Source organism: Paroedura picta, chromosome 6 (assembly GCF_049243985.1).
Source record: "Paroedura picta isolate Pp20150507F chromosome 6, Ppicta_v3.0, whole genome shotgun sequence".
Taxonomy (NCBI): domain Eukaryota; kingdom Metazoa; phylum Chordata; class Lepidosauria; order Squamata; family Gekkonidae; genus Paroedura; species Paroedura picta.
In genome coordinates, this window is record NC_135374.1 from 107,906,121 (window position 1) to 107,922,557 (window position 16,437).

Genomic DNA, 16,437 nt, shown 5'->3' on the forward strand with positions numbered 1-16,437 from the left:
CTGATTGTGAATCATTTTGTACACACAAAAGTGCCCACTTTCAGTTCATTTCTTTTAAATTGGATGTTGTTAAGACACAGCTGTTGTAGTGATAGACACAGCATGCTTGCACAAAGCCCCACTAAAGGCAGCCAATCACATCTCCTCTCTGCTTTGCTTTTTTATGAGGTCACAAGGACATTGGCTCAATAATACTGTCAGTTAGATGATGTCGTCAGAATTACTGCTTGAGCTCTTGCAGCAGTTAGAGACCCCAGCAGGTATGGGATCACGGTTTTTCTCCAGTATTTGCAAATGTATTTAATCATTTTCATTTTTTTTTCAAATTTGTTGACGTTAGTTGACAATTATATTTACAGAAAGGATTTTCTTTGTGTTTCATTTACATATAATTAGCTTTTTCAGTAACTAATATGGTAGATATAACAGATATTTTGATGGTATATTGGATTTTTCTTCTTAATTACATCAGATTGAAGACTGGATGTAATGATATTTTATGTTATATCGTCTTTATCCATTGTATATAAGTACTTGTGGGAGAATTAGCATATTTTATCAAGTGAGCAGTCCTGGAAAAAAACACTGGGAACTTGCAAAGGGTGGAGACATGTTCACATGTACAGCTCTTGTTTCAGTCAGTGTGCATGGACATGTAAAACCTACATAAGCTGGAATGCTCATTTGTAGCACGAGTGTCTCTTATCTAAACCAGGAGGTCAGCCCAGCTAGAGCATCTCTGTACAAGCATGGACAATTTGCCTTCATTCAGAAGACCTACTGGCACAACCACTCAGCTGGTCACATGACACTGCATTTCAAAGGGCACATAGTCTGTCTCCCCAAGTTATTATTCTTTGATGCCACCCATCTCCCCTTCTGAGCATAGACAAGGAGCCAGAGAAGATAATATTCTCCCAGGTTATTTACGCACAGTCTGGCAAATAGAGCTTCCAAATTCTTGCCAGAGAGTTCCCATTCCAACATGCCCATCAGCATCCCCTCTTTCCAACCCTATTCATCCCATCACGATCCGTTTTACTTGCCTAGTTCACAAATGGAAAGAGACTCAAAGTTGCCTTATACCAGGGGTAGTCAAACTGCGGCCCTCCAGATGTCTATGGACTACAATTCCCAGGAGCCCCCTGCCAGCATTCGCTGGCAGGGGGCTCCTGGGAATTGTAGTCCATGGACATCTGGAGGGCCGCAGTTTGACTACCCCTGCCTTATACTAATGAGACAATGGTCTATAAAGGCCAGTTTTGAGACCCAGCTTGATGTAGTAGTTAGAACAGCAGCCTCTAATTTGGAGAACTGTGCTTGATTCCCCACTCCTCCTCTACATGCAGACAGCTGGGTGACCTTGGGCTAGTCAAAGTTCTCTCAGAGCTCTCTCAGCCTCATCTACCCCTACTCTGGACTCTGATTTTATTGTGCTACTTCAGACCAACATGGCTACCCATTTCAATCTACCCCTATTCCCTGTTGTGGAGAGAGGTGAGGAAGGGTGTGTGTGTGATTGTATGCCACTATAGGAAGTAAGAAATGGGGTACTAAACCCCCGGCTCTTCTTCTTCTATAACCACCAGTGTCCTTCCAGAGTCTCAGGCTTGGGTCTTTCATGTCACATACTCCTTGATGCTTTTAATCTGGGACTGAACTCTATTTAAAGGACCAGAAGAAATATGGCAATGTTGTTGACTGTAGGCCAAGTCAGATTCACTCTACAGCTCCCAAAGACTTACGTCCACAGTTACCATCAACTCAAATAGCCACATTTACTTCCATCACTGGCAGGAGGCCTGCATCTCAGGGAAGCTCACAGTTGACCCATTCTGGCAGTAACTGCTTAAAAGTAGGAGTCACCAGCACAATACTCACCAGGCAAGGGCCTTATCGATTATCTTAAAATGTGGAGCAGGTGCCATATGGGGAACGGTGCTCAGAAGAGACATAGCTAGCATGTCGAAGAGCCATTTGCCATGCCTGAGCCAGTGAGTATCACTGCCATAGATGACAGAGTATAGGGTTTGCTCACATAGTAACTATCAGTATGTATAGTCATAGAATAATAGAATCATAGAGTTGGAAGGGGCCATACAGGCCATCTAGTCCAACCCCCTGCTCAATGCTGGATCAGCCCTAAGCATCCTAAAGCATCCAAGAAAAGTGTGTATCCAACCTTTGCTTGAAGACTGCCAGTGAGGGGGAGCTCACCACCTCCTTAGGCAGCCTATTCCACTGCTGAACTACTCTATCAACATTTTTTCCTGATATCTAGCCTATATCGTTGTACTTGTAGTTTAAACCCATTACTATGTGTCCTCTCCTCTGCAGCCAATGGGAACAGCATCCTGCCCTCCTCCAAATGACAAGCTTTCAAATACTTAAAGAGGGCTATCATGTCCCCTCTCAACCTCCTTTTCTCCAGGCTGAATATTCCCAAGTCCCTCAACCTATCTTCATAGGGCTTGGTCCCTTGGCCTCAGATCATCCTCACCGCTCTCCTCTGTACCCTTTCAATTTTATCTACGTCCTTCTTGAAGTGAGGCCTCCAGAACTGCACACAGTACTCCAGGTATGGTCTGACCAGTGCTGTATACAATGGGACTATGACATCTTGTGATTTTGATGTGATGCCCCTATTGATACAGCCCAAAATTGCATTCACCTTTTTTACTGGTGCATCACACTGCCTGCTCATGTTTAGTTTACAATCCACAAGTATCCCAAGGTCTCATTCACACACAGTGTTTCCTAGAAGCGCATCCCCCATCCAGTAGACATGCTTTTCTTTTTTTCTGACCCAGATGCAGAACTTTACACTTATCTTTATTAAATTGCATCTTGTTCTCATTTGCCCATTTTTCCATTGTGTTCAGATCTCGTTGAACTCTGTCTCTATCTTCCGGTGTGATTTCTGTATTGTAAGGTAAAGTTTATAAGTCCAATACATAGTTGCACTGTAGCACCCAGAAAGAGAACTTGTTGTACGGTCTCATCCCCGCTGAAGTTCAGGTTTATGTTATAGTGGGATTCGGGAGTGATGGAGGCTGCAGCTCCTAAGCCAGTTTAAGGATTTATGGGACCCTAACAATATACAATTGCAGCAGGAGCAGCCAGACTGGGGGCAGACGGTCCCCAACGGTGGAAAGGGGTGGAAAGGGAGTATCCTTAAAGAGAGAAAAGAAGGGAGGAGAGAGTCTATGGTCCTGATCCATGGAGGGAAGGCACAGCGTGGGGCTCCTAGACATGCGGGGCCTGTAGCATGGATAAACTGGGCCTGGTGGGATATCCCAAGGGCTTTCTTTCCAATGGTTCAGATGATGAAGAGGTTATTGATGCATCTCAGGCAGAGGTGAACCGCAGGAGGGTAGGTGCAGAGAAAGTGGTGTACATCTGCTTTTCTGTACAGTGGAGGCATCCAAGTACCCTTGACAGTGCTGTTGACCTGAAGGCAGAAGTGACTCTCCACATCAGAAGTAGTTGTGAGAACAGTACTCAGGCTTTGGCAGAGCTGTAACAACATATTTTAAATCCTGTCTCCTTGGGTTGACCTTTCCTCTGGAAAGCACTCCAAACCAGGAGGGCTGGAGAGAGGAGAGACATGGTGCAAGAGGCAGCTGCCTTAACGCAGCTTTGGGCAGTATAATTTTAAAATTGACAAAACACACTGGATCTGAGGTGAGCTAAAGTATTCCGCCGTGATCATCATGGATAAGGTTCTTTCTTTGGTTCCAGAAATGATTTCTGTAACTTTCCTGGAGCAGATGTTCAAAATGTTCCCCTCCTGTAGGAATAAGTCTTATAAGCTTGTGTAGTGCTGCCCCAGTTATTCAGTTATGTTTCCTTACGGGTAAAATTTGCATTCTAGTCGCTATCCTGGGTCTTGTTGAATTCATATATATATATATATATATTTAATAGGAGGGGGAGGAGACAAACGTTTGCTATTCACTTTAAGCCTAAATTGTGTGGGCATGCATTATTCTGCCAAGGCGTGATTTGGTACCGAGTTTCCCCTTTCCGAATCAGATTTAACCTCCTGCCCTCCGCATGCATCGTGCAAACACGGCAATGGAGGGGAAGTGAATGCTTTTCTATCGTTGATGTCTGTGGGTGTGAAAAGTATAACTGCACACATTAGCATTTAATTTCCTTCAAACGCCTGCCAGTTTAAGATCCCACGGGATTGCATTTAATTTGTAAGCGAAACTTGGAAGGCGCTCGGCTTCTGCGTAGCCACACTGCACAGCCGGGCTTCAATTAACGGCCTCCCCGACGATATGCTTTACCTGCAAAAAGACTAATAGAAAAGGGATCTGAGGCTGAATTAGATGTGCGTGCCTGTGTAGTTGATGTACCTTCAGAAGGGGAGCCAAACTGTCATTCGTCACTGTGGCCGATGGGGAAAAATGCATCTCTGGTCCTTAGAATTTGTTGACTGAATGCATTGGGCAGAATTAGCCCCCCTTCTCCCCCAATAAAAAGATACATCTTTTTATTAGCACTTTTCAGAAGTTTTTTTCTCTCTTTAATACACTATAGTTTCTGTCTGGATGACAATATCATTAAAGGGGGGTGGGTAAGGAAGTGAGCCCAAGCAATACGGGCCTTCAATTAAATAGGCTTTTTCTAAGCCAGGTGGTACAATACTTGAAATTGCCATAAAGGAGTGTTAGATGAAAGATAGATGCCTCAATCAAATGAGTATAGGTGATGGAGCTGGGGTATGTATGGGAAATGGAAATTCTGTCCCGTAAACCATTGAAAACTGTAGTATTTAGAATGATGAACAGCAAGAAATGTCTCTTGTCAAGTACTTAAGATGTGGGATTCACTGCCAGAGGGTGTAGTGATGGCCGCCGGCCTAGACAGCTAAAAAGGTGATTAGATAGATTCATGGAGAGTTCAGAGAGGTTTAAAAGGGGATTAGATTCATAGAAGATTGGTCTATCAGTGGCTACTAGACGTGGTGATTAAAGGGAGCCTCACAGTCAGAGGCAGTCAGCCTCTGATTTCCAGTAAAAGGAAGGAGGAGGAGGAGTTGGTTTTTCTATCCCACTTTTCACTGCCCGAAGGAGTCTCAAAGTGGTTTACAATCACCTTCCCTCCCTCTTCCCACAACAGACACCTTGTGAGGTAGGCGGGGCTGAGAGAACCCTGACATTCCTGCTCTGTGAGAATAGCGCTATCAGGGCTATGACAAGCCAAAGGTCACCCAGTTGGCTGCATGTGGGGGAGTGGGGGAATCAAACCCAACTTGCCAGATTAGAAGCTGCCACTCATAACCAATTCTTCCCTACTTGCCTCCAGAACAGTTGTTGAAATGGAGAATGGCTCCAGACCACAGCTACCTAGCTAGGTCTCGATCCCTCTTCTTCTATACATAATGGTTTCTCTAAATTAATAAAACAATATTTTATTCTTTAAGCTGCTTGGTGCCCTACTTTCTCTGCATATTCAAACACTTCCATCACAATGAGAGAGATTAATGATTTTGGCACTAGAGTTCTGGACAGAGGTGAGAGGATGACATGGATTGCCTGAGAGGATCAAACTGCAGTAGCCAAAGTGAGAAATGAAAGGTGCAAATGAAAGTGTTTTCCAAGGGAATGGAGAGGAAGGGCATATTTTTGTGCTATTGTACAGAGTGAAACAACAGCATTTGGTCATAGACCGAAAATGATAACGATGATGAGCATCAGAGAGGATACAGGAATCAAAGCTATCAGAAGGCTTCATGCCTGGTCAACAGGATGGATGGTGCCATTATCAAGAGATGTGTGGAGACCATTTCTGGAAAGCAAGGCTTATTTGAGCAGATGAAAAGTTCATGGCTTGGACATACTAAGTGTGAAATTGTAGTTGGATACATTTTATAGGCACCTTGAAATGTGACATAGGATGTAAAGTGAACATTAGGCACTAGAGACGTAGACCTGGATGTTTTCAGGGGACACTGCAAGCCATGAGATTTCATGAGGCCATCAAGGGACAGTCCACAGTGAGGGTACAACATTCTGAATATGAATGGGAGGGTCAGTAGGTGGCAGTAGAGAGTCATCTTGGTATAGTGGTTAGGAGCACTGACTTCTAATCGGGCGAGCCGGGTTTGATTCTGCACTCCCCCACGTGCAGCCAGCTGGGTGACCTTGGGCTCAGCACAGCACTGATAAAGCTGTTGTGACCAAGCAGTAATGTCAGGGCTCTCTCACCCTCACCCACTTCACAGGGTGTCTGTTGTGTGGAGAGGATAGTGAAGGCAATTGTAAGCCACTTTGAGACTCCTTTGGGTAGAGAAACGCGGCATATAAGAACCAACTCTTCTTCTTCAGTAGGAACACATCCTAAGATGGAAGAGGGATCATGAAGACCACTCCAGGTTATTCCATGTCCTCTGCTTGCCAAAAAGTAGTTCAGATGGTTTCCTCTATAACTCCACAAACAAACACCTGGAGGAAAACAGAGAACAAGGTGTGCAGTACTGTATAAGAAAGACCTGGTATAGTGTTGGGAATGGGAGTGGGGTGGCGTGACCTTTATGGGCTTGGGGGCGGGCTCAGGGGGAAAGGGAGGCTACTTAAGGAAGGAACTGTCATTTATGAGGAGGAGGGGCTCACCTGTAGTGAGGTAACTATGGTGAGTCCAGGGAGGAAAAGGGGAAAGCCTGCAAAAGACTTAACCAGTCTCCAATTATGAGATGCCACCTATGGGCTGTTCTTAACCCTGACACCAACCTCCAGGCACTGTAGCGGAAAAGAAGGGGTAGCAGGACCCCACGGACCCTGACATGTTCACAAATGGTTTGCTACATGCAGCAATTTAAAGCACCCATCATATGTTGGCCATTAAATGTAGAATGTCCTATGTCCAAAGAAATAGACATTAGCAATGAAATCTTTATCTCCCCTCCTCTTTGTTGCTGTGGCAATCTCCAATAATGGCTGTCAAAATTTTAAAAAAGAATATAGTATTAATTGAAGAAACATGGTAATGCAGGCTTTTGTCCAAATTTCAACATATGGTCCCACCTGCCCTTTGACAAATGGATGAGCTCAGTGACAAATGTATGCTGTTATCTTCTTAGGGGGAAAAATGGACTTTTTATGGCTCATTAATTCAGTTTAAAAATCCATTATAACTCAGATTCATTTCTAGAGGACAAGGGCCACCTGTTGAGCAATCTCCATTACTGGAGATCAGCAATCCATCTCCCACAACCAAGAATTTGAACAAGTTCCTAGCTGCGCAGAATTCTGTATCCATTTTCACATGTACAACAAACTACCAAAAACGGTTTGCTACATGCGGCATTTTAAAGCACCTGTCATGTGTTGGCCATTAAATGTTGAATGTCCTATTAGTAATGAAATACTCATCTCCTCTCTTCTTTGTTGCTGTGATGATCACCAATAATAGCTTTAAATTTTAAAATAATAATATAATATTAATGGAAGAAAGATTTCAGTGCAGACTCTTAATAAGATAGTTCCCATTGTTGATCCTTCACAGATGCCATGACATCAAGAGATGTCTACTATTTATAATTAGGGTATGAGACCAGAATATATCAAGTTCTGGAAAAATTCCCTTTTCTAATACTGGTTACTATTAAAACAAGGGACCTCTTAGTCTAGATCGGGGATTCCCAACCCTGATGTTACTCGAAAGCTCTCCAAGGGTTCTGTAGCCTTTCCCAGATATTTGGATGGCTGCTGACGTCATTAGATGTCACTAGAGCCCAATTCTCCTGTTACTCTACAGCAGGGGTAGTCAAACTGCGGCCCTCCAGATGTCCATGGACTACAATTCCCAGGAGTCCCTGCCAGCGTTCACTGGCAGGGGCTCATGGGAATTGTAGTCCATGGACATCTGGAGGGCCGCAGTTTGACCACCCCTGCTCTACAGGAATAGTCTCCTTCTCTACAGTGAAAATGGTAAATGATCAATTGATCGATTGGCTGGCTCCTGCATCTTACTTCCACATCCACTTATCTAAAAGGGCGTGCCACCACTTCCGGGGTTCCTTGAAGGCTGAAAAATATTTCAGGATTCTTCCATAATCAAAAGGCTGATAAGGGCTGATCTAGAGTCTAACCTCTCACCAGCCTGTCATCTTAAATCCAGCCAGGCTCCTCCATCCTTCTGTGCTTCTTTTCATGAAGAACTCATAAAGTTTTGTGTCAATATTTTCAGGGTTTTCTTCATATTTATAAGAACAAGAACATTAAGAACACTGAGTTGGATCTAACCAAGATCCTCCCCCAACCAAGATTCTGCCTCTGCCCCCGCCCCCCCCCCCTACACACACACTCTCAAAAGGCCACACTGGAGATCTGTATGTAATAAGGGGGCTATCTTTGGTGAAGATAATTTGATGCAATTGAGCAGAAGAACTGGCTGGATCCAATGTATTTTTTTGCATTTACTTGAGAATAAGCCCTATTAAAATCAGATGGATTTCCCTCTTAGTAATCAGGTTACAGGCCCAGCCTACATGCTTGTGATAGACAACAGATGCTTAGCTGTGGCTCCCCCTGATGTAAATGGATCTGATTGTGCTGGAGAGGATGCCAGCTTTTCTGTTCATCAGAAGAACTGGGATATGTAAATAGCAGCAAAAGAACTGGATGTGTGAGACATCTGCTTACCGTATCGTTGGGTTAATAAAAATATAATGACTAGTGCTCTTTATATAAAAGTGATAGGTAATATCCACTAATGAGGTCTGCTGTTACCTAATGGAATGTAATAGCATTAAAATGATTTCACAGCATTTTATTTTAATTTCTCTCCCATCCACAAAAGGAATTCAATTTTCTAACAAGTGCCAGGTGCAATTACTCTGTGGATCAATGCAATGTTTTTTTCTCATTGGGGAACTGTGACTAGGAATGGAGTCAAGGGATTGGAAATGAATCCAAGCTAATATTTAATATGAGGAAATGTTCAGCTAATTCCCAGTTTATTGCTTTGTCCCTCAATGATGCACATTTCTAATTATCATAAACATTACAGACTCTCTCTTAAATTCTTCCCTGGGCCAGATAAGCAGAATTAGAGAATTCCTAACAGGGGAAAAAAATGCAGTATCCATAAGAAGTCAATTTTGAAAATTTGCAATATTTTCATATTTACCAAAGCCCTTAGGGGGCTTAGCTTTTCCTTCAATGTCTTTGTCTTATGAAACATTTTCACAATCAATAGTGCAAGCCTAGGCAAAGTATATAGAAAGGCCCAGTACAGGACATCTAATTAAGCCCTCTGCCCAGTGCAGGATCAGCCTAGAGTAGTCTTTTTCAACCTTTTGACCATGGAGGACCCCCTGACATATTCTCCAGATTTCAAGTGATGTCAACTGGCCACACCCCCAGAAGTCATATGTCACTCAAAGTGACATCACCAGCCACTCCCACCAGATGTGACTTCAAAAGCTCACTCCCATATCACAGGAAGTGAGGTTGCTAGGCCTCTTCCTATGTCATCAGAACTGACATAGCTATTAGATCCACCCCACCCACATCTGACTTTCACAGATTGCTAGAGATGCAATCTCAGTTCAGTACAAGATGATCTCCTTTGCTTTATCAACAGAACAATACCTGCTCTTAGGGCTTACTGGCTGTTTGCTCTTCTTCAGGAAAAAGGTGCCTGAGATAGACCTTGGTGCTCATGATCTCTCTCGTGTTCTTATGGTTAGCTGGCAGCCTATCTGGTGAATATTCCTAGCCAGGGGCAGGACTGGCTTCTGAAAGGCTAAACAGCAGGGAGGTGAAGAGGAAGAATCTGTGGCTGGGCATGAAGGTTCAGGTGGAGGAAAGATGCCTTACTCTGCCCAGAGAGGTCTGGACCCTCGCTCTAGCTTCAGCCACAGCCTCTCAGGCATCTTTTCCTTGAAGAAGAGCAAACAGCCAGCAAGCCCAGAATGAAGGTATTTTTCTGTTCATGAAGTTTCATGGCCATTCCGCACAATTTTAATATAGCACTAGTCTTACATTTTGTTTTCGCCACTAAAACTACGTTCTGCATGACGTCGTGAGCAATCTGCAACACTCCTGCAACACTAGCTCCAAAATTGCTTTGTTGTAGCGATTTCCGGGGAATTGGGAAAAATGGATTCACCCTCAGAAAATCGCTACACTCTTGCCAACAACCTGCAACACTTGCGAAAAAGACACGTGCATTCTCAATGTAGCAGTTGCAACAAAGACCCTCCCCCTGACTCTCTCCTCCAAACTTCCAGCAAAGCGATCGCCATTTTTCCCCCCTCAGAGCGGGGAAAGCAGTGAACCAGCGAGGCTTCATTCATCCAGCAAGGCTTCTCCGGCTACAGTCCCTCCACAGAAGTGCTTTAAAGCTCCCCTAAGTCCCCAAGCACAACACAGCCCCCTGTTCGCCAGTTCCCTTTAATTTCGGCCAAAAATCGTGCCTGTGCGGGGGGGGGATTTTTTTTTCCACTCGGGGGAGCGTGGTAACGATGAATCGCTAGGTCACACACCAGCTAGATGGGTCTCTATGTTGCGAAGAATCAAGGCATATTCGTTGAAACGTTAGTGTGTGTGTGTTTTTTTTAAACTGTGCTTAAAGGGAAAGGGGCTTTTCGGGTGCATGATAACAACCGCCCATTGGCTGTTCTGTTTGATTGATGGCCAGGGGCGGGAACAAGCACAGAAAAAAATCGTGTCCTTTCTAGCGAGACCGGAAACCTGTGGGGAATCAATGAAAAGCTACCGGGTTCCACTACAAATGAAGGTATGCGGAACACCGAGATTCCACTATTTAAAATAGTGTTTCCACTTTGTGAAAGCAATTGGCAACATTGGTCCTTGTGCGGAATGGCCTTCATTTTTATGTTTGCAGTATGCTAAATAGCAAACCTTGCCTGAGCAAAACAAGGAAGCATCACAGCTTTCATAAAGCCCACCATGCAAAGCAGCAATTCTTCTCAGAGGAAATGATCTGTGTGATTTGAAGGTGCGCTACCAGGCTCTACCAGGAGGTTGGCAATCTTAGTAAGACCTGAGTTTCCCAGGGTCAAAAATGGCTGCCAGGGCAAGGGGAAACATGGGAAGAAAGGAATCCTTGTACAGGTTGTGCACAGTCCTTGTGCTGGATCCAAGCATAATAGCTCTCAGCTAGGGATGCCAGCCTCCACGTGACAACAGATTAAGTCACAAATCCCAATCTCTGTCAGGATGATTTGGGATGAAAATCTTATGCTAAATAATTAAGTTTAGAGAGTTGCAAATCACAGGCTGATGTAGTGGTTAAGAATGGCAGCCTCTAATCTGGGGGGCTGGGTTTGATTTCTCCTTCCCCCACATGTGACCAGCAGGCTGCCCTTGGGCCACAGGATGTCTATTGTGGGGAGAGAAAGGGTAAGCAATTGTAAGCCACTTTGAAACTTCTTCAGGTAATAAAAAAGTGGGATACCATATACCAGCTGTTCATCTTCTTCACTTGAATTGTTTGTTGTTAAGACATAGAAGAAAGCTTGATAATATGTCCCTAGATTTAAACTACTTGTTTCATCCTCTTGGACTTCTTCAGCAAGGTTTCTCAAAGTCCATTCATATTTCTGAAATTTGAGAGCAAGCCCCCCACCCTCCCCGAAAGATAGAAGACTAAATGTTGTCTTAGGAGTACTTTTATGTGCCGGCCAAAAAGGAACTAGCTCCAATTGAAATTTCAGTAATATTGATGTACAGTAATCCAGATTTGCCCCGTCAAAATCCAATTCCACTCCATGTGCTGACTGGGCATCTTTAAAACCACAGGTTGGTGTCTCTGAATAGAGCAGAGAAACAGAACTGAATGCAAATATAAATCTGAATGTTCAGAGCCTTGGGCAAATGACAGTAAGACGAAAATGATATATCTGTTCCTCAGAAATGAAATCACATGTCAAGATTCTTTCCTCCAATGTCATAACCATTTGCTACCCTTATGATGATTGTAGCTCAAATATCACTTGCAAATATTTCAGGAGCTGAGGCACTGTGATCCCCATCTATTCCAACTAAATGGCTTGTAATCCTGACCCTTAGCTTTGCAGTGTTTATGAATTAGTTGCAGGGAATAGCTACGCCAGCAGACGAAGCACATGCTTTAATATCCGCAGCCACAGGACAGCTGCACCGGAGATAGATGCGCAAAGTGTGAAACATAGCCATTTCGACTTATTCGTATTACAAATAACTCTTTGGAGAGGTGTGAAAGCTGCAGACCACTTTCTGAAGCAGGAAGAGGTTGATCAGATAAGGGGACCAATTTGGCTACTTTGAGAATCTCATTATCTGGCACTGATGCATTATGTCATATTTCTGAGATAATGCTAGCAGGAGATCAGAGGAGTTATAGGAAAATTTCCATAGTTTACAAGCTACAAGTTTCAGGGAACTATTTTGCCCCCTAAAAAGAACATTTCAGAAACCCATTACAGTGTAATCTCAATAAGATGCTCCCGAGTGTGTTTTATGTACCCATTTATGCACATTTTGGTAGGCTGAAGTCTGTTAGGCTTTGGCCTTGTGCTTCATAGGGCAACCAAGGAGTGTAAAAATGGTTCTGTTAAAAAAAAAGAAAGGCTCTGTTATGTTTTATTGTGCAAAAAGTTCCAGGTCTATATAGTTTTTTGTAATCCATTTGAAACAATGTTCTTCATTTTTTTTTATTAGGCCGGGCTTTATAGAAGAATAACTCAAAGCTCTATCCAGAGTATTTTTCTTTTTATTATACACATCTTTTTAGTATCTTCTTAGTGTGTAGGACCAATATCATTATAATTATTTTTTTTAAAGAAAATTCTGATGTAACTTCAGGGATAGAGTGAATTTACAAGAACATTCTGCCAAAGTTTAAGACCTGATAGAACAGTGGTCCCCAACTTTTTTATCACTGGGGACCGGTCAATGCTTGACAATTTTACTGAGGCCTGGGGGAGGGACGTTGCAGCAGCCTGAGCCCCTGCTCCACTTGCTTTCCCGCCGGTGCCCCTGACTTTCCGCCACCCACTGGGGGGTGTTGCCAGCAGCAGCTGTGCAGTGCCATGCCGAGGGAGAGCCCCAGCCACTGGGGCCACTGGAGAGCACCAAAGGTGAGCCAGCGGCAGAGTAGCAGGGCAGCCCCCAAGGCAGCAGCCAGGGAGGAGGACTAGGAGGAGCCGTGGCCCAGTACCGACTGATCCACGGGCCAGTACCGGTCTCCGGCCTGGGGTTTGTGGACCACTGCCATAGAAAGTTTAGGACAATGCTTCTGGAGGGATGAGGACAATGTTTCTGTATTCCTAGATGGGAATACAGAGATGACCGAACATGTGCTATTGGAATATAAAATTTACAGTCAAATTTGGCAAGAGCTCATAGCCCCCATACTATCAGGCTTTCCTGTTAGCACCAATAAAAATGCTCTCAGACAGGAACCATGGGCAAACTCTTAAATTGCCAAATTTGTCTGGTTGGCTATTAAGATTAGAAGACCCTGGACTAGCCCCCAAAAGGAAGGCATATAATTATGACTCTTTTATTATTTTATTGCATTGTATTAATCGGCTAACTATAATCCTAATTCATTAGATGATTTCATTGCAATTGCTATATTTTTATACTAAGATTTATTCTGTTGTTTATATTGTATGATAAGTCAATCATTACTGCCTATATTGTATATGCTATTTGATATTCTGGTCTAGGGGACTGACAACTCAGTTGGGGAGATTGGCAACTAGTAGATTGACACCTCAACTGGGGAGGAGTTGTGGCTCAGTAGTAGAGCATATGCTTGACATCCTGAAGATCCTTCCTGGATTCAATTCCCCATATCGCCAGTTAAAGGAGTAGGTGATGCAAAAACTTCTGCCTGACACCCTGGAGCAGGGGTAGTCAACCTGTGGTCCTCCAGATGTTCATGGACTACAATTCCCAGCATTTGTTGGCAGGGGCTCATGGGAATCATAGGTTGGAGGATCATAGGTTGACTACCCTTGCCCTGGAGAATCACTACCTGCCTGAGTAGACAATACTGACTTTGACCAACCAAGGGTCTCATTCCATAGAAGGCAGTTTCATGTGTCCTTCATGAGGGAAGCAATTGGATCCTGCCAATTTGTTCTGCAAGTAGTATTGCTTTCCTCCAAAGAATAGCTTGCACCAGGGTAAGAATGTTTCTGCTGGATGAAAGGACCTCTGCTAGCAAAAAAAAAAATGTGCTTCCAACCCTGTGTTCCTACGTTGTTTGTCTCTAGCACTTATTATTAAAGTTATACTGATATCAACATTGAGGTCCCATTGAGTTGATAAAGTTAAAAGAAGGCCCTTCAATGAATGAAGCTAGAATGAATTTGATAGAAGCCACTTTGGAGCTAAAGGAAAATGTGCCCGGAGGTTGCTTGGCAAGATGGAGGTCAGGAGAAGACTAGTATTCCATTTCTGGAGGCATCTACAAACCCCTGTCTTTTTGGGCTACATTTTCTTGGCTATAATAAATACTGTATGAGAGTTTGAGGGGCTGCATGGAGATCACTTAGGCCCATTATGCACGGCCGCCGAAACGGCGATTTCGGGTCACATGGAAAACGCGGAGGGGGAAGACGCGACGCATACCGGTTATACACGGGGCGGGGCGCGACGGCGGCAAAACCCAGAGTAACCGATTATGCACGCGCCGATCCGGGCGCCGCTTCTGGTTGCGCCCCGCTCACCCGGAAGCTGCGCTTTCTTCCGCGTTTCACTGACGCGGCTTTTTCGGCGGCATGCACCGAAGCTGCAGCCGGTTGCAGCCGGCTCCGTGCGTTATCCGTGATTTTAGTCGCCGCCATTCCACCCCGAATGTGCGCTAAAACCCCCGTGCATAATGGGTCTTAGGGAAAAAAGGGGGTGGGGATAAAAGGTACTTATTTTAGGAAAGTCCACAAAGTTTAAGGCCTGCTCCTGGATTGGCTTCCACTTCTTGAGGCATACCGTCCTTCCTTGTCCTTGACCTATGAGTTTCTGATATGCTGAGATATGATGGTGTAGGAGTGCTCTCCAACATGCACGTTAAAGGTCCAGGAGATGCCAGAGTTCCACAAGATGACTGTTTCATGTGATACCCTCTAAGTGTGCTAAGCATGACACTTCCCTTGACAGGCTAATGAGGGGAATATAAGAAGTTTAATTCCAGATGTCTAGGGATGCCAGTCCCCAGACAGGACCAAGGGATCCCCCAGTTTTACACCTCATCCCCAGGTGACAGAAATCAGTTCCCCTGGAGAAAATGGCTGCTTTGGAGGGTGGAGTCCATAGCATTATGCTTTAATGAGGTCCCTCCCCACCCCAATTTTCAGGCATTCTTGGCTCCACCTACAAAGTCTCCAAGTATTTCACAACCCAATGCTGGCAACCCTACAGCAGTTACAGGTTTTTCTTGCATTGTCCAAAACAACACAAGGGCTGAAAAAGATACTGGTTATGTGCATTTTCTGATTTTTCTCCCCAATTATGAGAACTGTGAATGGGGCCTCAGCGAACACACCCGTTGTTTAAACATTGATCCATTGAGTCTGGCTTTAACTGCAGGTCTGTAGGCTCTTAATTGAAGTTGCTGCACTTTCTCTGTTTTAATCATTTTTTCATTAATATCATTTTTATTCGGTTGTCAAGTTTATTGTGCTTTTCTTCAAACCATGGGCAATCCATGTCACTTCAAAAAGAAAAAAGCTTAAGAAAAACAAAAGAGAGAGTTGTAGAAGGAAGGAAGAACTCTTGCTAAACCTACTTGAGAAGGGAGTGTCAGAGTCAGCTTAGAGAGATCTGTTGCTCCACATATCAGAGAATAAAAGTGTGGGAGGGTTCAGGGAAGGACTGCAGGGCATTTAGCACAGAGCCCTTATGCTACAGGGTGGGTGTGTAAAGTGCTGTCAAATTGTAGCTGACATGGCTTTCAAGGCAAGTGAGAAGCACAGATGGCTTGCCATTGCTAACCTCTGTAGTCTTCCTTGACAGTCTGTCTTCCACATGTTCAACCTGCTTAACTTCTGAGATCTGACGAGATCAGGCTATATCATACTGCCCTCCCTCCCTGTTCTAAACTAACTGCCAGTTTAAGAGGAGTCTGTGACTCCAAGGCTGCAGTTAGACATTCAGCTTAACTGTGATTAAATGAAAATTAATCTGAATGGACAAATGAAAATGAATGGACAAAATAAAAATGAATGGACAAAATTGATAGAGTACAGAGGAGAGCAATGAGAATGATCCAAGGCCTGGGGAGCCAAGCCCTTTGAGGAAAGGTTGGAGGACTTGGGAATGTTCAGCCTGGAGAATAGGTTGAGAGGGCACATGATTGCTCTCTTTAAGTATTTGACAGGTTGTCACGGAGGAGGACAGGGACTGGTTCTTGTTGGCAGCAGAGGATAGGACCCACTGTAATGGGTTTAAACTACATGTAGAACAGTAG

At 44.1% G+C, this 16,437-nt stretch overlaps 1 long non-coding RNA gene across 1 annotated transcript in view; it reads left to right on the top strand.

The window, feature by feature from the left end:
• Positions 1 to 206: 206 nt before the first annotated feature.
• LOC143840772 (uncharacterized) overlaps positions 207 to 16,437 on the top strand; it is a 65,433-nt gene continuing 49,202 nt past the window's right edge. The window contains exon 1 of the long non-coding RNA XR_013232397.1: positions 207 to 260. This is a non-coding gene — a long non-coding RNA (uncharacterized LOC143840772). The remainder of the gene's footprint in view (positions 261 to 16,437) is intronic.